This window comes from Marmota monax, unplaced genomic scaffold (genome assembly GCF_021218885.2).
Source record: "Marmota monax isolate L192 unplaced genomic scaffold, Marmota_monax_Labrador192_F-V1.1 WCK01_AAM20220418_F8-fsc00036, whole genome shotgun sequence".
In the NCBI taxonomy this organism is placed as follows: Eukaryota; Metazoa; Chordata; class Mammalia; order Rodentia; family Sciuridae; genus Marmota; species Marmota monax.
This window is the reverse complement of record NW_026694491.1, coordinates 5,530,705-5,557,706: the sequence shown is the minus strand read 5'-3', so window position 1 is coordinate 5,557,706 and position 27,002 is coordinate 5,530,705. Positions and strand designations below refer to the sequence as shown.

General features: G+C 39.4%; 1 long non-coding RNA gene across 1 annotated transcript in view; it reads left to right on the top strand.

Moving 5' to 3' along the window:
• The window catches only part of LOC131423238 (uncharacterized), a 36,063-nt gene extending 9,427 nt beyond the window's left edge, over positions 1-26,636 (top strand). Inside the window, exons 2-3 of the long non-coding RNA XR_009224459.1 lie at positions 21,698-21,836; positions 23,372-26,636. This is a non-coding gene — a long non-coding RNA (uncharacterized LOC131423238). The remainder of the gene's footprint in view (positions 1-21,697; positions 21,837-23,371) is intronic.
• Positions 26,637-27,002: the final 366 nt, after the last annotated feature.

Sequence of the window (27,002 nt, the reverse complement as noted above, 5' to 3'; positions counted from 1 at the left end):
TAGCCATCCCTTGAGGGAGTACTTTCCATTCATATCTCTGATCAGGACCTTCATGATTCAGTGCAGGGATAGTAAATGCAAAACGTGGACTATCCTCAGGATGAATTGGAATTGAAAAAAAACAATCTTTAATATCTATAACTAAAACATACCAGGTTTTTGGCAAAGCAGACAACTGAGGAATCCCCGATTGAGAAGGTCCCATAATAATCATCTCATTATTAATGGCTCTTAAATCTTGCAATAATCTCCATTTACCAGATTTCTTTTTGATGACAAAAATGGGAGTATTATGGGGAGATACAGAAGGTTGTATATGTCCTTCTGCTAATTGTTGTTTGACCAGGTCATGGGCTGCTTGTATCTTTTCTTTAGTCAGGGGCCACTGAGGAACCCATACTGGTCTTTCTGATTTCCAAGTAATTTTTATTGTCTCAGTGGCCCTTTCTAAAAATCCAACCCATGTCTGTCTGTTCCTTGATCTATTTGTATTGGTGCTGCTATACCTTGTTCTTGTTTTTCTAATCTTTTTCCTTTCCTAAAACCTTGTCTAGTCATAATAGTGGGTGCATTTTGGTTGATGTTATTTGTTAATGTCAAACCTAATTGATCTAGGACATCTCATCCCCATAAATTTACGGGAAGATGATCCAATACATATAGCTGTATAGTTCCTTCACATCCTTCAGGATCCTTCCAATCTAATACCATTGCACTTCTATGGGGATTAGTTGCCACTCCTAGGCCTCGAAGCGTTTGAGTGGCTTGTTGTAATGGCCAATGTTTTGGCCATTCTTGACGAGAGATGATGCTAAGGTCTGCACCTGTATCCAGTATCCCATTAAATTCATGTCCTTGAGTATTTAGTTTTAGCATGGGGCGAGAATCTAAATTTAAAGAAAGCATAGCCCAATCTACACCTGTGGAGCCTAATCCCTTGGAACCTCTTTCTACAGTACGACTGGAAAATTTATCATGTAGGCTGGGTATTATTAGTAACTGTGCTATTCTATCTCCTGGTAAAATTACTGATATACCCTTTGGAGAACTGGCTATAATTTTTATTTCACCTTCATAATCGGGATCAATTACCCCAGGACAATACCTGTTATGGAAGGTTGCTGCATTTCGCCTAGCCGTCTCCTTGCAAAATTCCTCATTGGCAACCTTCCATAACAGGTATTGTCCTCCATTTAGCACAGCTTTACACATATTAGCCCAATCTGCTGGCGTCATGTTCAAGTTGTTAATGGATTCGACCATGCTTACAGTGAAGGGTGCTTGAGGACCATAGGTTGTTACAGCCTCTTTTAGCTGCTTCACTGTTTTGAAATTTAAAACTTGGTAAAAATCGCTGCCCTCCTGCCTCAAATACAGGGCATGTTAATATTTGAGATCTTGTCTCAGGATCCCAACTATCAACTGCGGGGGTTGGGGACCTCCCAGCATATGGAGGTGGCCTTGTTAGTTGGACACTTACGTCCTCTGGTGATAGAAAGGTGTTAGTAGCAGTCTCCTGTAGAGGTGGTGCTGTTGGTTGGACACTTACACCCTCTGGTGATAGAAAGGTGTTAGTAGCAGTCTCCTGTTGTAACTTTCCCCCTGATGGCTTTTTCTGTTTTACACTTTCTTTCTCTGTCTGACTAGCTTGAGAGGCCTTCTCTTTTACTTGAATCTTTTCCTCTGTCTGACTAACTTGAGAGACCTTCTCTTTTACTTGAATCATTATGTCTTCTCCTTCCTCTACCATTGTCTGAACTGAAGGCTTTGGACTAAGCAAACAAGATACGAACATCCACAATGGCAATGTGCCAACTGGCAGAGTCCCTGGGCTTTTCTTTTCTATTCTTTTTAAATCTTCACCATGATGGTTCCATTGTGATATATTTAACAACTCCTCCTTAAAAAGCCATGGGCTACATTTTTGTATTGTATCAACGTATGCCCTGACTGTTCTTGATTTTACTGAGGTGCCTCCTTCCTCTAACAATTTACTTAACACTCTTTCAGTTTGTTTTTTGCTAATTTCTGATCCCGTATTTCTACTATAATACAACCCAACAAGATGACGCCAAACAAAACCGAGACAGAATGAAATAAAAAGGGAACAACAAAAAGTCATTATAGCCTTTCTATCCTCCTGACATGTGCATCCGTCCTTTCTCCCTATCTGTTCCTCAGACGTAAATAGTTTTTCCTCAGATGTGAGCGGTTTTTCTTCCATCTCACTCATCTCCAGGGGCAGGCAACTTAAAACAAAAGTGAAGCAAAATAAAAGAGGAATCTTAAAATGGCTACCCATCCTCTCACCCTGCCCTCAGTGGCGAGCAGTTTCACTTACCCTCAGTCGCTCCCTGTACGGGCCACCAAATGCCGCAGTCTGGCTGGGCACAATCAGGAGCCACTTGTCAAAAGAAACTAACTTTATTTTTAGAACCACACACGCCAAACAAAACAGCCTCTCAGGAAAAACCCTCAGAGCCTCAACTGCCACCACCGGCTTTCCACAAGCCTCTCTCTCCCACACAAGCTTCTCTCCACCTCCCACAATCCTCCTGCTCTTGAGGCCGATTGGCTGGGTCACGTGGGCGGGGCCAAAAAAGTCCCCCAATGAGCAGCTCCGTGGTCTGAAAGGGCAGGGAAACAGCCCAATGAGCATCACCGCAGAGGAGCCAATCAGCTAGATGTTACTGGGGCCGCTGTGAGCCAATCATCAGCTGGCAGCTGGAAGTTTGCTGGCAGCTGGAAGTTTGCTGGGGCCCCTTCGGCTGTGGCTCTCAACACTGAAACAACCAGATATCTACTTTAAAAAGAAGAAAAGAGCTTCAATCCCTTTTCCTCCATACACAGAAAAGAATTCAAGATGGCTCCAAGACCTAACATAAATCCCAGATCTATAAAACTTCTAGATATAGAGGGGAAGGAAGATGGCGGCGAGGGGAGTGCATTGCCCCCGTGTGCTGCTTCACTGTGTGGGAGTATGACAAGTCAGGACGGCTAAAGGATATCTTGTTAGGAATTTCCAGCAATAGTGGGGTGCTCCGGAACCTGGAGGAAGGATTTCCATCGCACGAGGATCGGCTACGGGGACTCAAACAAGAGAGGTTTGTCGCACGGAGGGTAACACTGCTTATTCAGCAAACCGACCCGCGGCTAGAGTCTGCAGCGCGCTCTGGGAAACAAGGAGATAGCGACGCAGGGATACAGCGCTGCAGTTTCTGCCAGCCGTGCAAGCACCGTACTCAGGGCTGAATTCTGGGTTCGAGACGGGGGAAGGAAGCGGTCCATCTCGGTTCTCCACACCGGTCAGACCACAGAGGAGGCCACCAGCCACCACGTTGGAAAGCTGACGTCACCATCCCTGTTTTCGACTGACCGCAGCACATTCAGCCATAGAACAGGTAATTTCAGGCTGCAATTCGCCTGTGGCTTGCAGACAGATTGCTAGGGTTCAGTGCCTGGGTGCTTCTTAGAACCTGATCTTATCGGAGCGAACACCGAGCGCGGGGCGGCCGAGTTCCGGCTCCCGGAACCGTCCCGGAACCGCCCTGGCCCAGGGCTGCGGAGCCTGCGGAGGCTGCTTCTTGGACCCTGCTCCTATCAGAGCATACACCAAGCACTAAGCGGCCGAATTCCCGCTCCCGGAACTGAGCCCGCGGGGACTGCTTCTTGCAGCCTACACTTATAGGAGCTTACACCAAGCACGGAGCGGCCGAGTTCCGGCTCCCGCAACTTCCCTGGCCCGGGGCTAGGAGCCTGCGGAAACTGCTTCTCGGTCCGGGTCCTGCTGAGGGCCGCTCAGGACTCACCCGTTGCTTTGGTTGCCCGGCAAGGGGAACGAAATGCTGCCATTCGCATACGATACCAACATGGCAGAGATCTGATGTCATCAGAAAGCGGCGGAGGAGAGAACTTCGTCAATACCATCGGCAACATAAACAGTTGGTCTCCTGGTAGGGGGGGTGAGGCACAGACACCCGAGTCTCCTCAATTTGTCGTTTTGCCAGAGGGGAGGAGCCGGGCCGCCGCCAGCTCCCGGAGCAGGCCCAGCGGCTCGCCAGCGTGGTGACCGCGTGACCCCAATTGGAGAGGGGGCGGAGCGGAGCCGCCACCCGCACCCGCAAGGTGGGCAGACCCGCGACCCAGTGGTACATGGGCGTGGTAGGAGGGGCAGGGCAGAGCCGCCGTTCGCGCTTGCAAGGTAAACAGACCTGTGACAGCCTGGCGGGTCAGACCCAGTGGCCTGCCAGTGTGGTACTCACGTCACCCCAACTGGAGTAGGGGCGGAGCAGATCCTTCTCCCACGCCCAGATCAGGCTCTGCCGGTGTGGTGGTCACGTGACCCCAATTGGAGTGGGGGCAGAGCGGAACCGCCACCCGTGCCCGCAGGGTGAGCAGACCTGTGACCAACCTGCAGATCAGGCCCAGGGGTCCGCAGGCGTGGTAGGAGGGGCAGCGCAGATCAGCCGCCCACGCCTCCAAGGTAGGCAGACCTGCAACAGACCGGCGGATCAGGCCCAAGAGCCTGCCGGCGTGGTACACACACCACCCTAATTGGAGTAGGGGCAGAGCAGAGTCGCCGCCCGTGCCAGGAACAGGCCCAGTGTCCTGCAGGCGGGGTAGTCACGACACCCCAATTGGAGGAGGGGCAAAGCAGAGCCTCCACCCGTGCCCGAAAGGTGGGCAGATCTGGGACCGACCAGCGGGACAGGCCCAGTGGCCTGCCGGTACGACAGACACGTCACCCCATTTGGAGTAGGGGCAGAGTAGAGCCGCCGCCCGCGCCTGCAGGGTAGGCAAACCTGCAACCGACCGGCGGATCAGGCCCGGTGGCCTGCCGGCGTGGTACACTCGTCACCCCAATTGGAGTAGGGGCAGAACAGAGCCGCCGCCAGCGCCCAGAACAGGCCCAGTGACCTGCCAGTGTGGTAGCCACGACACCCCAATTGGAATAAGGAGAGAGCAGAGCCGCCGCCCGCGCCTGCAGGAAAGATACGCAAGCAGTATGAAAAGACAAGGAAAGAAAGGACCACAAGCAATGCAGGTCAACGCAACTTTTGAAGAGGTAACAGCTGCAGCAGATGGAATGTCAGATAAAGAATTCAGGATATACATGCTTCAGATGATCTGGAGTATCAAGGAAGACATTAAACAGCAAAATCAGACAATGAAAGATCACTTCGACAATGAATTACGCAAACAAATCCAGGAAGCAAAGGATCAACTATACAGGGAGATAGAGGTTATAAAAAACAAACAAACAGAAATCCTAGAAATGCAGGAAGCATTAAACCAACTTAAAAACTCAATGGAGAATACTACCAGCAGAGTAGAACACTTAGAAGATAGAACATCAGACAATGAAGACAAAGTATTTCAACTGGAAAAGAACATAGACAGCTCAGCAAGACTGTTAAGAAACCATGAGCAGAACATCCAAGAAATATGGGATAACATTGAGACCAAACTTAAGAGTCATTGGGATACAGGAAGGTACAGAGCTCCAAACCAAAGGAATGAGCAGTCTATTCAATGAAATAATACGAGAAAACTTCCCAGACTTGAAGAATGAGACAGAATCCCAAATTCTAGAAGCCTACAGGAAGCCAAATGTGCAAAATCATAAGAGACCCACACCTAGACACATTATAATGAAGATGCCCAAAATACAGAATAAGGAGAGAATTTTAAAAGCTACAAGAGAAAGGAAGCAGATTACATTTAGGGGTAAGCCAATCAGGATAACAGCTGATCTTTCAACACAGACACTGAAAGCTAGAAGATCCTGGAATAACATATTTCAAACAGTGAAAGAAAATGTTTTCCAACCAAGAATTGTGTATCCAGCGAAATTAAGCTTCAGGATGGAAGATGAAATTAAAACCTTCCACGATAAACAAAAGTTAAAAGAATTTGCAGCTAGAAAACCATCTCTTCAAAACATCCTCGCCAAAGCATTACAGGAAGAGGAAATGGAAAATAACAATGAAAACCAACAGTGGGAGGTAGGACAGTAAAGGGGGGGAAATAATCAAAGAGGAAAACAAACCATATCTCAATAATAACCCTAAATGTTAATGGCTTAAACTCACCAATTAAGAGACACAGGCTAGTAGAATGGATCACAAAACAAGACCCAACAATATGCTGCCTACAGGAGACGCATTTGATAGGAAAAGACATACATAGGCTGAAGGTGAAAGGTTGGGAAAAATCATATCACTCATATGGACTTCGGAAACAAGCAGGAGTGTCCATACTCATATCAAATAAAATAGATTTCAAGCCAAAGTTAATTAAAAGGGATAAAGAGGGACACTACATACTGCTTAAGGGAACCATACACCAACAAGACATAACAATCATAAATATTTATGCCCCAAACAATGGTGCAGCTATGTTCCTCAAACAAACTCTTCTCAAGTTCAAGAGTCTAATAGACCACCATACCATAATCATGGGAGACTTCAATACACCTCTCTCGCCACTGGACAGATCTTCCAAACAAAAGTTGAATAAGGAAACTATAGAACTCAATAACACTATTAATAACCTAGACCTAATTGACATAGAGTATACCACCCAACATCAAGCAGTTACACTTTTTTCTCAGCAGCACATGGATCCTTCTCAAAAAGAGATCATATATTATGTCACAGGGCAACTCTTAGACAATATAAAGGAGTAGAGATAATACCATGCATCTTATCTGATCATAATGGAATGAAACTGAAAATCAGCGATAAAAGAAGGAAGGAAAAAGAATACATCACTTGGAGAATGAACAATAGGTTACTGAATGATCAATGGGTTATAGAAGACATCAAGGAGGAAATTAAAAAATTCTTAGAGATAAATGAAAACACGGACACAACATATCGGAATCTTTGGGACACATTGAAAGCAGTTCTAAGAGGAAAATTCATTGCTTGGAGTTCATTCCTTAAAAAAAAGAAAAAAACCAACAAATAAATGATCTCATACTTCATCTCAAAATCCTTGAAAAAGAAGAGCAAAACAACAGCAAAAGAAGTAGAAGGCAAGAAATAATTAAAATCAGAGCTGAAATTAATGAAATCGAAACAAAAGAAACAATTGAAAAAATTGACAAAACTAAAAGTTGGTTCTTTGAAAAAATAAACAAAATCGACAGACCCTTAGCGATGCTAGCAAAGAGAAGAAGAGAGAGAACTCAAATTACTAGCATACGGGATGAAAAAGGCAATATCACAACAGACACTTCAGAAATACAGAAGATAATCAAAAACTATTTTGAATCCTTATACTCCAATAAATTAGAAGATAGTGAAGGCATAGATAAATTTCTTAAGTCATATGATCTGCCCAGATTGAGTCAGGAGGATATAGAAAACCTAAACAGACCAATATCAATTGAGGAAATAGAAGAAACCATAAAAAGACTACCAACTAAGAAAAGCCCAGGACCGGATGGGTATACAGCAGAATTTTACAAAACCTTTAAAGAAGAACTAATACCAATACTTTTCAAGCTACTTCAGGAAATAGAAAAGGAGGGAGAACTTCCAAATTCATTCTATGAGGCCAACATCACCCTGATACCTAAACCAGACAAAGACACTTCAAAGAAAGAAAACTACAGACCAATATCTCTAATGAACCTAGATGCAAAAATCCTCAATAAAATTCTGGCGATTCGGATACAAAAACATATCAAAAAAATTGTACACCATGATCAAGTAGGATTCATCCCTGGGATGCAAGGCTGGTTCAATATATGGAAATCAATAAATGTTATTCACCACATCAATAGACTTAAAAATAAGAACCATATGATCATCTCGATAGATGCGGAAAAAGCATTCGACAAAGTACAGCATCCCTTTATGTTCAAAACTCTAGAAAAACTAGGGATAACAGGAACATACCTCAATATTGTAAAAGCAATCTATGCTAAGCCTCAGGCTAGCATCATTCTGAATGGAGAAAAACTGAAGGCATTCCCTCTAAAATCTGGAACAAGACAGGGATGCCCTCTCTCTCCACTTCTGTTCAACATAGTTCTCGAAACACTGGCCAGAGCAATTAGACAGACGTAAGAAATTAAAGGCATAAAAATAGGAAAAGAAGAACTTAAATTATCACTATTTGCAGATGACATGATTCTATACCTAGCAGACCCAAAAGGCTCTACAAAGAAACTATTAGAGCTAATAAATGAATTCAGCAAAGTGGCAGGATATAAAATCAACACGCATAAATCAAAGGCATTCCTGTATATCAGCGACAAATCCTCTGAAATGGAAATGAGGACAACCACTCCATTCAAAATATCTTCAAAAAAAATAAAATACTTGGGAATCAACCTAACAAAAGAGGTGAAAGACTTATACAATGAAAACTACAGAACCCTAAAGAGAGAAATAGAAGAAGATCTTAGAAGATGGAAAAATATACCCTGTTCATGGATAGGCAGAACTAACATCATCAAAATGGCGATATTACCAAAAGTTCTCTATAGGTTTAATGCAATGCCAATCAAAATCCCAATGGCATTTCTTGTAGAAATAGAGAAAGCAATCATGAAATTCATATGGAAAAATAAAAGACCCAGAATAGCAAAAACAATGCTAAGCAGGAAGTGTGAATCAGGCGGTATAGCGATACCAGACTTCAAACTATACTACAGAGCAATAGTAACAAAAACAGCATGGTACTGGTACCAAAACAGGTGGGTGGACCAATGGTACAGAATAGAGGACACAGAAACCAATCCACAAAACTACAACTATTTTATATTTGATAAAGGGGCTAAAAGCATGCAATGGAGGAAGGATAGCATCTTCAACAAATGGTGCTGGGAAAACTGGAAATCCATATGCAACAAAATGAAACTGAATCCCTTTCTCTCGCCATGCACAAAAGTGAATTCAAAATGGATCAAGGAGCTTGATATCAAATCAGAGACGCGCCGTCTGATAGAAGAAAAAGTTGGCTACGATCTACAGTCGGTGGGGTCGGGCTCCAAATTCCTCAATAGGACACCCATAGCACAAAAGTTAATAACTAGAATCAACAAATGGGACTTACTCAAACTAAAAAGTTTTTTCTCAGCAAAAGAAACAATAAGAGAGGTAAATAGGGAGCCTACACCCTGGGAACAAATCTTTACACCTCACACTTCAGATAGAGCCCTAATATCCAGAGTATACAAAGAACTCAAAAAATTAGACAATAAGAGAACAAACAACCCAATCAACAAATGGGCCAAGGACCTGAACAGACACTTCTCAGAGGAGGACATACAGTCAATCAACAAGTACATGAAAAAATGCTCAACATCTCTAGCTGTCAGAGAAATGCAAATCAAAACCACCCTAAGATACCATCTCACTCCAGTAAGATTGGCAGCCATTATGAAGTCAAACAACAACAAGTGCTGGCGAGGATGTGGGGGAAAGGGTACACTTGTACATTGCTGGTGGGACTGCAGATTGGTGCAGCCAATTTGGAAAGCAGTATGGAGATTTCTTGGAAAGCTGGGAATGGAGCCACCATTTGACCCAGCTATTCCCCTTCTTGGTCTATTCCCTAAAGACCTAAAAAGAGCATGCTACAGGGACACTGCTACATGGATGTTCATAGCAGCACAATTCACAATAGCAAGACTGTGGAACCAACCTAGATGCCCTTCAATAGACGAATGGATAAAAAAAAATGTGGCATTTATACACAATGGAGTATTACTCTGCATTAAAAAATGACAAAATCATAGAATTGACAGGGAAATGGATGGCATTAGAGCAGATTATGCTAAGTGAAGCTAGCCAATCCCTAAAAAACAAATGCCAAATGTCTTCTTTGATATAAGGAGAGTAACTAAGATCAGAGTAGGGACGAAGAGCAGGAGAAGAAGATTAACATTAAACAGGGATGAGAGGTGGGAGGGAAAGGGAGAGAGAAGGGAAATTGCATGGTAATGGAAGGAGACCCTCAGGGTTATACAGTGGAGGGGGTAGAGAGAGAGGAGGGGAGGGGAGGGGAGAGGTGGGGAGGGGGGAGGGGGGAGGATGGGAAAGGCAGCGGAGCACAACAGACACTAGTATGGCAATATGTAAATCAATGGATGTGTAACTGATGTGATTCTGCAATCTGTGTATGGGGTGATGGTGGGAGTTCATAACCCACTTGAATCAAAGTGTGGAATATGATATGTCAAGAAATTTGTAATGTTTTGAACAACCCACAATAAAAAATTAAAAAAAAAAAAAATAAAAAAAAGAAATTTGTAATGTTTTGAACAACCCACAATAAAAAATTTTAAAAAAAAAACTTCTAGAAAAAAACAAAGAGTATCATCATAACCTTGGAGTAGGAAAATATTTCTTGGACAAAAGACACTTAACCATTAAATAAAACATTGACAGGACTTCATCAAAATCAAAGTTTCTGCACTTCAAAAATTACCACAGACAGAAATATTCTCCACACTTTTATCTGTCAGAGGACTTCTATTCAGAATATACGAAGAACTCCAAGAGAATAATGAAAATTGTTAGTATTTAACTCATTTAAGTTAATAACAGAAATATGAAGCATTTGAAAAATACAGCACCCTTTCATGTTCAAAACACTAGAAAACTAGGGATAGTAGGAACATACCTCAACATTATAAAAGCTATCTATGCTAAGCCCAAGGCCAACATCATTTTAAATGGAGAAAAATTAAAAGCAGTCCCTCTAAAAACTGGAATATGAAAGTTATGCCCTCTCTCATAACTTCTATACAACATAGACCTTGAAACTCTAGCCAGAGCAATAAATAGGTGAAAGAAATTAAAGGGATACAACTAGGAAAAAGAACTCAAACTTATCACTATTTGCCTATGACAGGATTCTATATTTAGACCATCCAAAAAAAATTCCACCAGAAAACTAGAATTAATAAATTCAGCAAAATAGCAGTATATAAAATCAATACATCCAGTCTTCGTGGCACACACCTGTAATCCCAGTGGCTCGAGAGGCTGAGAACAGGAGGATCGTGAGTTCAAAGCCAGCCTCAGTAATAGTGAGGTGCTAAGCAACTCAGTGAGAACCTATCTCTAAATTTAAAAAAATAAAATAAAAAACAGGGCTGGGGATGTGGCTCAGTGGGTGAGTGTTCCTGAGTTCAATCGCCAGTACCAAAAAAAAAAATTCAATATACATAAATAAAATGCACTTCTATACAGCAATAATGAATCCTCTGAAAGAGAAATCATAAAAACTATCCCATTCACAATAACCTCAAAAATAATAAAAATACTTGGGAATCAATTTAAGTAAAGAGGTGAAAGACCTCTACCCACTAAAGAAAGAAATTGAAGAAGACCTTAGAAAATGGAAGGATCTCCCATGTTCTTGGATAGGAAGAATTAATATTGTCAAAATGGCCATACTACCAAAAGCACTATACAGATTTAATGCAACTCCAAATAAAATCCCAAAGACATTCTGTGTAGAAATAGAAAAAGCAATCATGAAATTCACTTGGAAAAATAAGAGCCAGAATAGCCAAAGCAATCCTTAGCAAGAAAAGCAGGAGACATCACAATACCAGATTGTAAATTATACTGAGCTATCGTAACAAACAGAATGGTATTGGCACCAAAATAGACATGTAGACCAAAGGTACAGAATAGAGGACACAGACTAAGCCAGTTATTTCTTACTAGACAAAGACACCAAAAATATACATTGGAGAAAATGGTGCTAGGAAAACTGGAAATCAATATGCAGCAAAATGAAATTAAACCCTTATGTCTCACCATGCACAAAACTCAAAATGGATCAAGGACCTGGGAATTGGACCAGAGACCCTGTGCCTAATAGCAGTAAAAGTAGGCCCAAATCTTCATCATGTAGGATTAGGACTTGACTTCTTCCTTAACAAGTGCAAGAAATAAAATCAAGAATCAATAAACGGGATGGATTCAAACCAAAAAGATTCTTTTCAGCAAAAGAAATAATGAGGTAAAGAGAGAGCCTAGAGATGAGAGAAAATCTTATACCACATACATATCAGATAGAGCACTAATCTCCAGGATATACAAGAACTCAAAAAACTTAACATGATAAAAACAAAAAACCCAATCAATAAATGTGCTAAGGAACTGAGCAGACACTTCTCAGAAGAAGATATACAACTGATCAACAAATATATGAAAGAAATGTTCAACATCTCTAGTAATTAGAGAAATGCAAATCAAAACTAATCTTTCATCTCACTCCAGTCAGAATGCCAATTATCAAGAATACAAGCCACAATAAGTATTGGCGAGGATGTGGGGGGAAAGGTGCACTCATACATTATTGGTGGGTCTGCAAATTGATGCAACCACTCTGAAAAGCTGTAAGGAGATTCCTTAAAAAATTTGGAATGGAACCCCCATTTCACCCATCTATCCCACTCCTGGGTCTATACCCAGAGGACTTAAAAACAGCATACTACAGTGATGCAGCCACATCAATGTTTACAGCAGCTCAGTTAACAATAACTGAACTGTGGAACCAACCTAAATGCCCTTCAAATAGATGAATGGATAAAGAAACTGGGGTATATATACACAAGGGAATATTACTCAGCATTAAAGGAGAAGAAAATGGCATTTTATTATGGCATTTGTAGGTAAATGGATGAAGTTGTAGAATATCATGCTAAGTAAAATAAGCCAATCACAAAAAAACAAACACCAAATGTTTTCTCTGAATTGTGGATGCTGATCCATAATGGGGAGAGAGCAAGGGAAGGGAAGAATGGAGGAACTTTGAATTGGGGGGAGGGAGGGGAAGAGACATGGGGGCAGGAAAGATCTCTAGGTATATATATGATTGCATGAATGGTGTGACTCTACATCATGTACAACCAGAGGAGTGAAAAGTTGTGCTCCATTTGTGTACAATAAATCAAAGTGCATTCTGCTGTTATGTATAACTAATTAGAACAAATAAAAAATGAAAACTCCATTTTGAAATATACATTAATGGATCACAGACATTAAAAAATATTCATATCTCTTTGCAAATGACGTGATTCCACAAAGCTGTTAGAACTAAGTGAATCCAGCAAAGGAGAAGGTTACAAAGTCAATAAAAAAAACTTGCATTTCTATACACTAACAACATTATGAAAAGAAAATTCCAAACCAATTACTGTGGGCTGGAGATGTAACTTAATGATAGAGCACTTGCCCAGCATACAAAACTTTGGATTTGATTTGCAGCATTGAAAAAAATCTGTTTACAATGGCATAAAAACAAATATTTTTTAAAAATTTTATTCAGTCCATCCAAAAAAACCACTTGGGATTTAACCAACTAAGTGAAAGACTGGTAGAATGCAAACTATGAAATATTGTCAAAAGAAATTAAACATTAATACAGGCAGTCCCCAACCTTATGAAAGTTCATGATCTTATGGCTACAATGACATTTAAATGATACACATTTAGTAGAAATTAAATTTTAATCTTTTCCTGGGCAAGCAATATATGGGGCATATTTCATGATGTTGGGCAGCAGCAGCAAGCCACAGCCCAAAAGGTCATGAAATTGTGATGGTAAATAACATACTCTATAATATACTGTGTTGCCAGAATTTTTTTAATTTTGTGTTTTTGCATACCATCATGTCTGCAAAATGCTCTTCTGTGTCTCCTTATGGTAAGAAAAGGAAGGCAATAACACTTGAGATGAAAATCAAGACAGCTGCCCAGCATTAAGGCAGTAAGCTAGTCATGGCCATCACACATGAATTGACTTTTGCAACTGACAGTCTTAGCCATCTTAAAGGATAAGAAGCAAACGAGTGATGCAGTAAAATCATCAGCATGGGTTAAATTCAATCATAAAGAAAAGAGAGCTGGGTCTATTCAAGAAATGAAAATATTACTTATGATGTGGATGTAAGACCAGATACAAAAGTGCATACCACTTACCCTACTGATGATTGAAGCTAAGGCAAAAAGTTATTTTGATGCACTGAAAGTCTGTGCCAATGATCCTACATACATGAAAATGTTTGTAGCAAGTTATGAATGATTCCAGCTCTTCAAAAGGTGTCATAATTCTCATAATGTGAAGATCTTCAGATAGCAACTGCCAGTGCTGAAGGCACCAAAGCTTTTAAGGAAGTGCTACATAGGATAATTGTAGATAAAATGTATCTGCCAGAGCAGAGTACAATAGTGCATGCTTGTAATACCAGCTACTATGAGTGAAGAAGGAGAGATAGTAAGTTTGAGGCCAGCCTGGGCAGATTAGAGCCTGTCTCAAAAAATAAAAAGTGCTGGTGATGTAGCTCATCCTCTAAGTTCAATTTCCAGTACCACAACAAAAAAGATGTACAAATCATTAATGTCAATGAAACAAGCTTGCTCTGATTGTTTATGCTAGAATGTACGTACGTTGATCAAGAGTAAAAGATCATATAATGCTGCTTTGGGGTGAGATTTTTACAGGGTTCAAATTAGTACTTTTTCTAGTTTACCACTTCCCATTTATTATCACCACAAGAAGAAAATCTGGATGACATCAGCATTGTTTGAAGACTGTTTTTTGAACTGTTATATTAATAGGCAAGTGAATGTTATAGGAAAAACAACATCCTATATTCAAGATTCTTCCAATTTTACACAGTGCTCAAGGGCATCCAAAGTACTTTGGTGATATGCATCCTGATGCAGAGGGTGTGTATTTGCAGAACACAGCTGAACTCATTCAGCCAGTGGACCAAGGCACAATAGCTGTGTTCAAAGCATACTATTTATACCAAATGTTTTCACAGGCCGTGAAGTGACTGAATCTGGCTCAATGCTCCAAGAATTTTGGAAAGGTTTTTAACATTCTAAATGCTATCCAAAACATTGCTACAGCTTGGAATAAGTCATAGCAGTGCATGAATGGCATTTGGAAGAAAGGTTTGAAGTCATGAACATCTATAGGTTTTAACAAAGATTTTGCTGTTGATTAAATAGTAGATATTAGTGCTTGGGAAACAGCTAGAATTCAACATTGGAAGATGATAGAAGAGTTTGTTGGCATTGACACTGAAAAAATTTGCAATGAGGAGCTGACTAAACTGGAGAAAAAAAAAATTAAAAAGTTAAGGCAGAGAAAGAAGTTATATCTGAAACATCAAGAAAGTTAATAACAAAGAAACATGAGGCCAAAACTGAGGCATTTTCTGATATCCTTAGTGTAGTACAGATGTTAAAAGAAACGAATGTCAGTTTCAAGAGATTCATCTAAGAGCTGACAGACCAATTCAGAATGCCCGTTTTTTCTATAGAGAAATATATTTATGAAAAGAAGAAACAAACTTTACAGTCAAAACTTGATATCTTTCTAAAGAAAACACTGCCTGCTACACTATAACCAAGAGTCAATGCCCCAATGCCTAATACCACCTATTTTTAAGCCTCATCATAGGAAGAAACTGATGACCCTGTCACTGTAGCAATCCCATCATCCAGCAATTAATTTTAGTTCAATGCTTTAAACACCAAATGCTGGTGTACTTTCAGCTGTGTATGTTAGTGATGATTACCCATACAACAATTCTGTTTTTCACTTTTAGTACAGCATTCAATAACTTACATGAGATATTCAACCCAGTCAATGAATTCAGCATTAAAAAATAGACTTTGTGTTGGATAATTTTTTCCAATTGTAGGCTAATGTAAGAGGTCTTCAAACATTTAAGGCTAGATGGTGTAAAGATTAGGAGTGATGTGTTACTTTTCAACTTAAAATGGATACTTTGTTTTGGTTTTCTTGTTTATTTTTGGTTTTTTTAATATTTATTTTTTAGTTTTAGGTGGACACAATATCTTTATTTTATTTTTATGTGGTGCTGAGAATCGAACCCAGTGCCTCACACATGCTAGGCAAGTGCGCCACCACTTGAGCCACATCCCCAGCCCCTTGTTTTGTTTTTTGATGTGTTGGTTTTTGTTTGTTTTGCAGTTCTGGAGATTGAACCCAAGGACACTTTCCCACTGTGCTAAATCCCCAGACCTTTTTCAATTATGCTAAATCCCCAGCCCTTTTTCAATTCTACATTTTGAGACAGAATCTCATTTAGTTGATGGAGATAGTCCTTGAATTTGTGATCCTCCTGCATAAGCTTCCCAAATGGCTGGGATTATAGGCATGTGCCACTCTGCCTGGCTCAATTTATAGTGGGTTTATCAGGAAATAATCCCTTTAAAAAGTGAGCACCATCTGTAAATGGAAGCACATTCCATGTTCATGGATTGGAAGACTTATTATTAAGATGTCAATACTGTCCAAAGCAATCTACAGATTTAGTGCAATTCCTATTAAAATCCCAGTATTTTCTGCAGAAATAGAAAACTCATCCTAAAATCCATATGAAATTTCAAGGAAAGAATATTGAAAAAGAACAAAGCTGGAAGACTCATATATCCTAATTTCAAAGTTTATATGAAGCTATATATAGACCAATGGATATATAAACCAATGGACTAGATATCTAGAAATATACCCTCCCATAGGTGGCCAAATGATTTTTGATAAGATGCCAAAACCATTCAATGGAGAAAGAACAGTCTTTTAAACAAATAGTGCTAGAAAAACTGGATCTGCATATACATAAGAAAAATTTGGCCCTTACCTAACATCTTGTATAAAATTTAACTCAAAATAGATAAAAGAACTAAGAGATAAAGCTCTTAGAAGAAAACATAGGACAAAGACTTCATGGCATTGGATTTAGCAGTTATCTCTTGATTATTACATCAAAGGCATAGGCAACAAAAGAAAAAATAGAAATATTTATTTAGGTAGTATTGGGGATTGAACCCAGGGCCTTGCACATTCTAGGTAAACATTGTCCACTGAGGTATACTCCCAGCTCTTTAATTTTGAGCCAGGATCTTGCTGACTCACCCAGATTGGCCTCCAAATTTCGATCTTTCTGTCTCAACCTCCCAAGTTAATCAGATTGCAGGTGTGTAGCTCTGTACCCAGCAAATTTTGTGCATCAGCTGAGCATGGTGGCACATGCCTGTAATCCCAGAGACTCAGGAAGCTGAAGCAGGAGGATCACAATTCAAGCTTCAGCTAGTTATCTGAAAATAAAAAAGAGCTGGGGATGTGTTAAAGTGGAGTGCTAGCACAAGCCCTTGGTTCCCCAGTACCTCAAATAAATAAATTTTGTGCATCAAAAGATACCTTCATTGGGCTGGGACTGTGGCTCAGTGGTAGCGCACTTGCCTTGCATGTGTGAGGCACTGGGTTCGATTCTTAGCACCACATATAAATAAATTAAAGATCTATCAACAACCAAGAGAAAAATATTTTTAGAAAAGATGCCATCAATAGAGCAAAAAGATAACCCACAGAATTAGAAAAAGTATTTGCAGATCACATAACTGATAAGGAATTAATATCCAGAAAAATTAGAGAACTGAAACTCAACAATAAGAAACCAATATAACAAGACTGAAAAAAGTTTAATAGGCTTTTCTCCAAAGAAGACATACAAATGGCTAATAAGCACCTGAACATATGCTCAGTGTCACTAATATAGGGAAATGCAATCAAAACTACAGTAAGATACTACTTCAAAGTCATTAGAATGGCATTAAAAATAAGAAATGTTGGTGAGGATGTGGAGAAATTGAAATCCTTGTACATTGTTGGTGAGAATGTAAAATGATACAACCACCAAAGAAAACAGTATGGTAGCTTCTCAAAAAACTAAAAATAAAATTACCATATAATCTACCAATTCCAATTGTGGGTATATACCCCAAATAATTGAAAGTATGGTCTCAAATTTTTGTACACCTATATTCATAGCAGCATTATTCAAAATTCCTAAACCATGGAAGCAGTCCATTGTCTATTAACCTTGCATGAATGAAGAAGCAAAACGTGCTATCTACATTCAATAGAGTACTATTCAGCCTTACAAAGGAAGGAAATTTTGACACAGATGGAACTTGAGGACACTATTTTACATAAAATAAATCCAGTCATAAAATGACAAATCCTGTATGATTCCACTTATGTGAGCTACCTAGAGTAGTCAAAACCATAGAGACAGAAGAATGGTAGTTGCCAGAGACTGGGGAAAAGGGGAAATGGGGAGTTATTCCTTAACAGAGTTAAGCTTTATAGGATGAAAAGAATCCTGGAGATGGATGATGGTGATGACAGCACAACATTATGAATGTATTTAATACCCCTGAACTATACACCCAAAAATGGTTGAGATAAATTTTATATTATGTGTATAAATAATACAAAATTACGGGCCTTGGTGGCACATGCCTGTAATCCCAGAGACTCAGGAAGCTAAGGCAGGAGGATCACAAGTTCAAGCTTTGGCTAGTTAATGAGACCATATCTCAAAATAAAAAATAAAAAGGACTGGGGATGTGTTAAGTGGAGTGGTAGCACATCCTGGGTTCCCCATAATAATAATTTTGTATTATGTATACACATAATTTAATACAATAAAACAATAGGGGGGCTTGCTTGATAGTTTTAATCATCAAAGGAATGCAAGTTCAAGCCACAATATATTCCATTCCATACATTCCAAGGAGCTAAAATAAAAAAGTTTTATAATCCAAATACCAGTGAAGATGTTAAGCAGCTAAAACTTGTAAGTTACTCATGTAAGTGTAAAATACTTTATAAAACTGCTTGGCAATTTTTTTTATAGCTGAACATTCATTTCCCTATTCATGATTCATTAAATCTCAGTTAACCAAGAGAAGTGAAAATACAGGTACACACTTGCACACAACTCATACACAGAATGTTTAGAGCAACCTTATTCATAATAACCAAAAATGTTATAACCTAAATACACATGAACAGAAACAGATAAAATGTAAAACTTATTATATATTTCATACAATGAAAAACAACTCAACAATAAAAAGCAGCAAACTGCCAATATACCTGACAACATGGATAAATTTCACAAATATTTTGATAAACAAGAAGCTGGGCACAACAGAGTACATACTATGCAATTTTATTTATATGAAATCTAAGACAATACTAAGGTGTTAGAAACTTAAGTGTTAGAAACTTAAGTGATTACAAGAGACAGCAAGATAAGTCCAAGGGATCTTAATGATGGAAAGGTTCTGTATATTGTTTCAAGTGGTGGTTATACAGTATAATACAGTTGTCAAAACTCATCAAACGAACATTTAAGATAATGTGTATTTCATTCTGTATTAATTATACCACAGTAAAATATATATTTAAAAGTGCTGGTAGAAATTATACCTTTCCATTCACTGAAATACTAATGATTGCTAGCAAAGTCACTCCCTTCCTGATATCAACATACCAAGAAATCTGACTAGTTATCAGAAAGTTGTTTGGTATGTACAGATTCGGCAAAAAGAAGTACAGTCTGCCTTCCATATCCATGGTTTCTATCTCTTGGGGTTTCATATCCATGAATTCAACCAACTGGGAAAAGGACGATATTCAGAAAAATATTGTGTCTGTAAAAACATATACAAGCATCTTGTCATTGCTTAAATAGGATAATATAACAATATTTACATTGTATTAGTTATTATAAATGTTTTGCTCAGCTTTCTGTCACCATAAACAGATACCTGAGATAGTCTTAACTCATAAAAAGAAAAGGTTTATTTTGGCTCCCAGTTTTGGAGATTTTTGCCCATGATCAGTTGGCCCTGTTAATTTTGGGCCTGTGGTAGGCAATACATTGTGGAGGGGAGTGCATGGTGAAGCAAAACTGCTCATCCTATAGTTGGGAAGAAGAGGGGCTGGGGTTACACTATTCCCTTCAAAGGAATCCTCCTCCCAATGACCTAAAGATGACCTACTAGGCTCACTTCTTAAAGTATCCATCACCTCCCAAAAGCACCATGCTGGGGAGCAAACCTTTAACACATAGATCTTAGAGGTAGGCATTTAAGATCCAAACTATAGTAATAAAGTGTGTATGATTTTAAAGGATATAGGAGGATATACATAGGTCATATGTACATACTACACCATTTTGTACAAGGGACTTGAACCTCCACAGATTGTGGTACCCATAGGGAAGTCCTATGGATATGGAGGAACAACCTTATATGATCCTAAGGAATAAATGTGAACTGCAGAAAAGCTTAAAAAGTGCTCAAACAATAATCAATGAGTTGGTCTACTATGACATCACTGGGCGCGGTGGCACAGGCATATAATCCCCGAGGCTCAGAAGGCTGAGGCATGAGCATCCCAAGTTCAAAGCCAGCCTCAGCAAAAGCAAGATGCTAAGCAACTCAGTGAGACCCTGTCTCTAAATAAAATACAAAATAGGGTTGGGGACGTGGAGTGGTCAAGTGCCCCTGAGTTCAATCCCTGGTACCAAAAAAAAAACCCAAGGGGCTAGGGTTGTGGCTCAGTGGTAGAGTGATCGCCTAGCATGCATGAGGCACTGGGTTCAATCCTCAGCACCACATAAATGTAAAATAAAGATATTGTGTCCACCTAAAACTTAAAAATAAATATTTTTAAAAACCCAAAAGTTAAGTATTCCATATTGTCAGTCTAACAAAATTCACATTGCAGGTAAGTGGGAAAATGAGGTATTGAGAAATTCAATAAGGACATTGTTTTAAAAGTTTAAATTTGGGGGCTGGGGTTGTGGCTCAGTGGTAGAGCACTTGCCTCACTGGGTTCAATCCTCAGAACCACATAAAAATAAATAAATAAAATAGAGGTGTCCATCTACAACTAAAAATATTTTTTAAAGTTTCAATTTTATATATAACAAAAAGTGAGGACATTTGGAGTATTTGAGCAAGAAACAATGTTTTTGTTTTAGGATATAGATTGGTTGGTTGGTTATTTAGTACTGAAGATTGACCTAGTGGCACTCTACATCCCCAGCCCTTTTTATTTTTTATTTTAATATAGGGATTTTGCTAAGGTGCCCAGGCTGGCCTTGAACTTGCCATCATCCCACCTCAGCTTCAGGAGTGACTAGGATTACAGTCATGAGCCACTGTGCCTGGCTAGGATATAAGAATTATTTTAATAAAGAGCAGGCAATCCAGTATTGCTTTTCAGATTTAATACTTTGTTATCATAGCTAGAAATAATATAAGAGGAATAAACTTGTATTTCAGAATGTCAAGGAAAAGAATTTATATGTCATGGATATGGCTCTTGAAATTTAACATACCTTCTCATTTTTCACTCCTCTTTTCCCATTTTTCTTTCATTTTTTTCTCCTCTAGACCAAATTTCTCAACTTGACAATTTTCATAATTGACCCCCTCAGGAGCCATTTTAGATATTTTTCCTAATTACATCCCCTGTCACATGCCCATGAAATCTTAAACTACAGATAGACTGTATATCTGTTCCTCTATGGCTCTTTGGAGGGCCACTAGCCATTGAAATATCTAAGGGGTTCCTCTACCACCACCAAAGCCAGTTTTTATCCCTTTTGGGATAATATCTCTCCCTTAAACTGCATGCTCCAGACAATAAGTTCTTAGAAAAGATCATGTCCCACTTAACATAGTTTGCCCTGTGCTGCTGCTTAAAATGCTTGGCACATAGTAGGCAGATAACACATGTAGTAAATGAATATTTGTTTAATTAAAAGTGAAAATGATCACTGCTACACTAACAATTAAAATTTTTCGTTCTTTCTTAGATAATGTTACTTACTACTGCTTAGTCTACAGGACCTCCACTTTCAGAGAAGGGTCTTCCTGAGAATGTATCTTCATGACATGATGGAAAATTTGGAAAGCAAACTAATCAAAAAACTATGTTCAGAGCCAATTAAAAGGGTAGGTTGTTTATGCAGGGGCTAATTTTATCTACTTTAGGCTGATTTTTTTTCTAGTTTCACTTTCAGAAGGTGATCCTAAATTTTTCTCCAAATCCTGAGGCTGTACTCTCTTTGATGTTCATAACCTGTTCAAATTGTATTAATTTCAGTTGAGGTGCAAGAATTATATTTTTGTTGTTTTTTCACTTTTTGTTTGTTTTATGTTTGATACCAGGTAATGAATTCAGGGGTGCTCTGCCACTGAGCTACATTCCCAGCCCTTTTTAAATTTTGAGACAGGATCATGCTAAGTGGCCCAGACTTTCCTCAAACTTGTGATCCTCTTGCCTCATCCTTCTAAGTAGCTGGGATCATAAGCATGCTCCACCATACCCAGCAAAGATTAGAGGATTAGTAGAAAGTGAAGGGCTGGAAGAAAGAGAAGAGAGAAATGAAGGAAGTCATCAAACTTTTTCTGAACATTTTTTGATCTGTACGATCTTTTCCAACTCTAAATTTTGTGATCTTGATGATTATGCTTTAAGTGAATGATTCTTTTCTTTTTTTAATATTTATTTTTATTTATTTATTTTTATGTGGTGCTAAGGATTGAACCCAGCACCTAGCACATGCTAGGCGAGCGCTCTACTGATGAGCCCTAGCCCCAGCCCCAAGTGAATGATTCTTAATAGAAGCATTTTAGAAATCTTTGGAGATGTCATTATTTGCCTCAAGGTTGGGGACCAGAGGTACCAATATTTATGGAAGATTCCAGGAATGGAAGACATCCTGCAATACACAGGACTTTAGTCAGATCTTAATACTGAAAGAAGCAGACAATGTATGCAAAGGCAGAATTATGTATGCAAAATATTGATTGGGGGACAATTTTTTAAAGGGGAGACGAATCAGTAGGTAGGGAGAGTCTTCAGACTATGATGTAGACACCCACGTCATGAGAAGAGGAAGAAAATTAGATTGGAAGAGTCTTAGGCTATAGTACAGCTTTGAGTAAGTCTTGGCCAAACTGATAAAGAGCCTCGGAAAAAAGACTGACCATTTTGAGAGGGTCCCAATTTAGACAGACATAGTCTGTCTGCTCCAGTAACTACTGCTGTGTTTAGCCATTGGTGGAGAGTGGTTCTGGGAGGGTACAGCTGTAGGGTAAATGCTATGGTGAATCCCACCAAGCATGGCACTGAAAGACTGTCAGCTAACTATGGTCACAGCAGTTGGGGTGGTCTCTTCCATTCTCAGTCTCCCCACACACTCTGCTCTCCCTTCGTTCATATCTCTCTCAGAAATGACACTATAGGGCTGGGATGTGGCTCAGTGGTAGAGCGCTTGCCTCGCACGTGTGAGACCCTGGGTTCGATCCTCAGCATCACATAAAATAAGTAAACAAAATAAAAAAATGACACTGTATTCAGAGAAACCTTTGCTTGTAAAGCAGGAGAACAAGATAACATAAACACGAATATCTGAGATTTGACAAGGTGGCTATTTTGATTTTTTCCCTTTTTATCTTTTCCTTTTTCTTTTTTATTTTAACAGGTTAAAAGTTGGATACAGAGATAAGTTTTGGGAGATGAAGCTGGGAGTTGAAATCCAGCATGGAAAACAAGATGAGCTGCAGTTCCCAGGCTGCAGGGGTATTCACATTTTTTATCGAGTTGAAACAGTTTTTTTTTTCTTTTGACTTCAATAGCTTTTGTAAACTTGGGTATACTTTGCTTATGGTTGTCAGGAAGGAGAACATTAGAATGTACAGAAGTGTCTCAACCTGGCCTACAGTATCAGTGCTCTTACCACCCCTATTGGTGTCTTGTTCAGATTTTTAAGGTCCCACTTCATTATCAGTTTAATTCATGTTCACAGTTTTAACATCACAGCTAACCATATTTTTAGTAGATGGTCTGGAACCCCTTGCCTGAGTTATAGGCAGAGTTTTTCACACTTTTCTCTTGGAAAATCTTCTCATCACCATTAACAAATGCTAACTAATTAATTTACTTAGCCAGTAGCTGTTTCTCAATAGGCCAGCTTTGAGGCATTTTCATAGCATTATTTTTATTTTGCATCTTAATTTTTTTGGATGTGAACCAATGCCATTTTAAATTGCTGTTGGAGACATTTTGTCAAAGGATTCCTTTTTAGTTCCTTCATCTTCGTCATCTGCTTCATCTTCTTCATAAGTATCATTCCCTGATATTTCTGTTACCTTAAAATATTTGCATCTATACTTTTTCATGGTTTTTCAATCCTATGTTTCTTTTCTGGTCTTTGCAGCAGGTTCTTTCTTGAATAGGAACAGCTCCTCTATAATTCCTCTGGACCTCTCTTCTTGAGATACAACTAGAAGAAGGTGATTATTGGGACAAATTATAGCCCTTGTCACTCAGTTGGTCTCAGGACTGCAACTACTACTTATCCCCCTCTCCCTCCATTGCCCACTTCAAATTCTACTCTCCTTCAGCTATCTTTGCCACAGGTCTTAGTAGTTTACCTGGGTGTAACCCAAATCCTTAATTTCCTGATTAGGAAGTATATTTATATATAGAAATGACATGCATCTCACTCTGGGATTGTTGTACATGTCCTTCCATAGTTACAATTAAGTATCAAAAGGCTCTCAAGTTCACATACATTTTTCCTCACCCATTGTGTGAAAGCAGTCCTTTTACTCCTTATTGATCAGTTACCCTGCCAAGATGGGAACTCCTCTTCTTGCCTGCTGGTACCTGGACATGAAAAGTCCAAAGTGCCCAAATAGCTATAGCTTATAGTTCAATGAGACCCTTAGCAAAAAAAAAAGCATCCGCTTTGGAAGCTAGGACTTCTAAACCTTCAAAGCCCAGAGTTGTAAGAATAGGAACAGAGGTGTAAGAATACATTCCCTAATGAGTCAGTAGGAGTGATGTTAAGTGGGGACCACTTCTGCTTCCCCTGCTTTTGGTCCCAGTCCAGGACCATACCTAGATCTCTGATTTATTGTGTATGCTGCATCCTAAAGGATGACACTTCACTGTTGGCAAAATATTCAGAGGCACCTTCAGTAGGCTTCCCAGTGATCTATCAGGCTGGCTGCTCTGGAAAGCACACCCAATAGATCCCTTGATCATGAGCTCACACTACTACCTTTACTATGAAGTGGCTCACCTGTTTGGATGCTATGTTGAATTGGATCCCATGCCTATGTCTGAGTCCTTCTTTAAGCCCCTGGATAATGATATGGGCTGAGGCCCTTCAGACAAAAAGTCATACCCAGAATAAGTAGCCCTATGAGATTGAACCACAAGCCACTTCGGGAATCGGGAATCCATGTTACTGAATTAACATCAAGTGGCTAATTTATCTCTCAAGTATTAAAGCCATATCAGGGATGCAATGTCAGTCTCTGCTGCTAGCAAATTAGACTTTGAAAGGCAGAAGTAGCTATAAGATTGGCCTTGGTCAGTGGGAACTCATGCTGTTTTATTCATGTGTTGCCTCCATCTCTGCAAACATGGCCATTCCATTTATGTGCCATTTTGGAATGGACCATGACAAAGCTTGGCTAACATCAACTGGTAGAATTCTTTTATCTATTTGATTTTTTCAGTTTCTCTTTCATTAGTGATGGTGCTTTATGGTCAGAATAAACATGAGATAACAAAAATCTTCACCCTTTGTGCTCACTCTCTTATGTACATCCACATGCCTGTATTCAGACCTCTTTTTCTCTAACCTTCATCTTTTCCTTCAGGATCCTGACTAGCTGGCCAGGCCACTAACATTGCCAAGGAATCTGTACAGATTCTCAGTACCAAGTCACTTCTCCTTCCACATAAAGTTGCCTATGAGGAAGATTTTTCCTCTAAGCTGCCTTTCAGGGTGACCCCTTAATGTATACTTTCCACTCATATACCAAACCAATCCATTAATAATCAAGTTTGACCTTTTTTCTTCTCCTCCTATGGCATGTGCAGCCTGAGGAAGGGGTGCAGATGCCACCATCATGAGAAATATAGAGGGGTCTGTGCTACTAATTAATTCATGCAGCTTACTCAAACCCTCTTGTCCTTTTGGTGTTTGATTTTGAATGCATCATTTCTGTATTATGCTGGGCCCATTAACTTTATAACTGAGCTCATGATGGACACTTTTAGACACATGATAACCTTTAACCCACAGTCAAGCTTTCTGTCTCTATGAGGGTCTAATACCATATGAGGAGCTGTTTCTTGAAAGGAGTAAAATCCTGTGCTGCAGATGGCGTGGCCTTTCTCCTAGATTCCAGAGTCCTATATTCTGATCTCCCATTGAGACTTGCTGTAAACTCCACACTGACTGCTGCAGTGCCCTTTGCTGCTCCTGGTTGCACTTGGAGCATACATCCCTCCATGTCTCCCAGGATATGAGCTAGAGGAATATTCCCACGTGTGGAATTTGTTGCTTCCAGAGCCCAAAGAGGCCCATTAGACATCTTGCTTCATTATAGTAGGAGATGCAATATGCAAAAGTTTGTCTTTTACAAAAGAGAGGTTGTCTTCGCATGCCACTGACTACTAGACCACTAAAACTTTACAGAAGTGTCAGATTCTTGGATCTTTCCAGATTTTACCTTATACCTTCTGGATCTATGTGTCTTACCAAGGCCTCTGCCATACAAGCTGCCCTTTCTCATTCTGCCCCATCAGCACATTACTGATATATCACAGTGCTGTTCTGTAGAATGTCCAGACAATCCAGGTCTCTCAGACTTTATTGCAAAGAGATTGAAGAAGTTAACATAGTCCTTGGACAAAACTGAAAATAAATATTGTCTTTTCCACATGAATGTAAACGTCTTATTCTCATTTCTGATTGAAATAAAAAGGAATGTATTTACCACATCAGTGTCCACAAAACGTGTTTCAGAAGCCTGATTAATCTTTAATAGTGCGGCTGGGGTTGTGGCTCAATAATAAATAGAGTGCTTGCCTAGTATGCATGAGGCATCACATACAAATAAATAAAATAAAGGTCCATCAACAACTAAAAAATATTTTTTAAAAAAGTAAAAGGTCCATCAACAACTAAAAACTATTTTTAAAAAAAAATAAGTAAATAAAGGTATTGTGTTCATCTACCAACTAAAAAAAAATTTAAATCTTTCATAGCATGGTAGCATGTCCAGCACAGCTTCAATTGGGACTACTTGGTT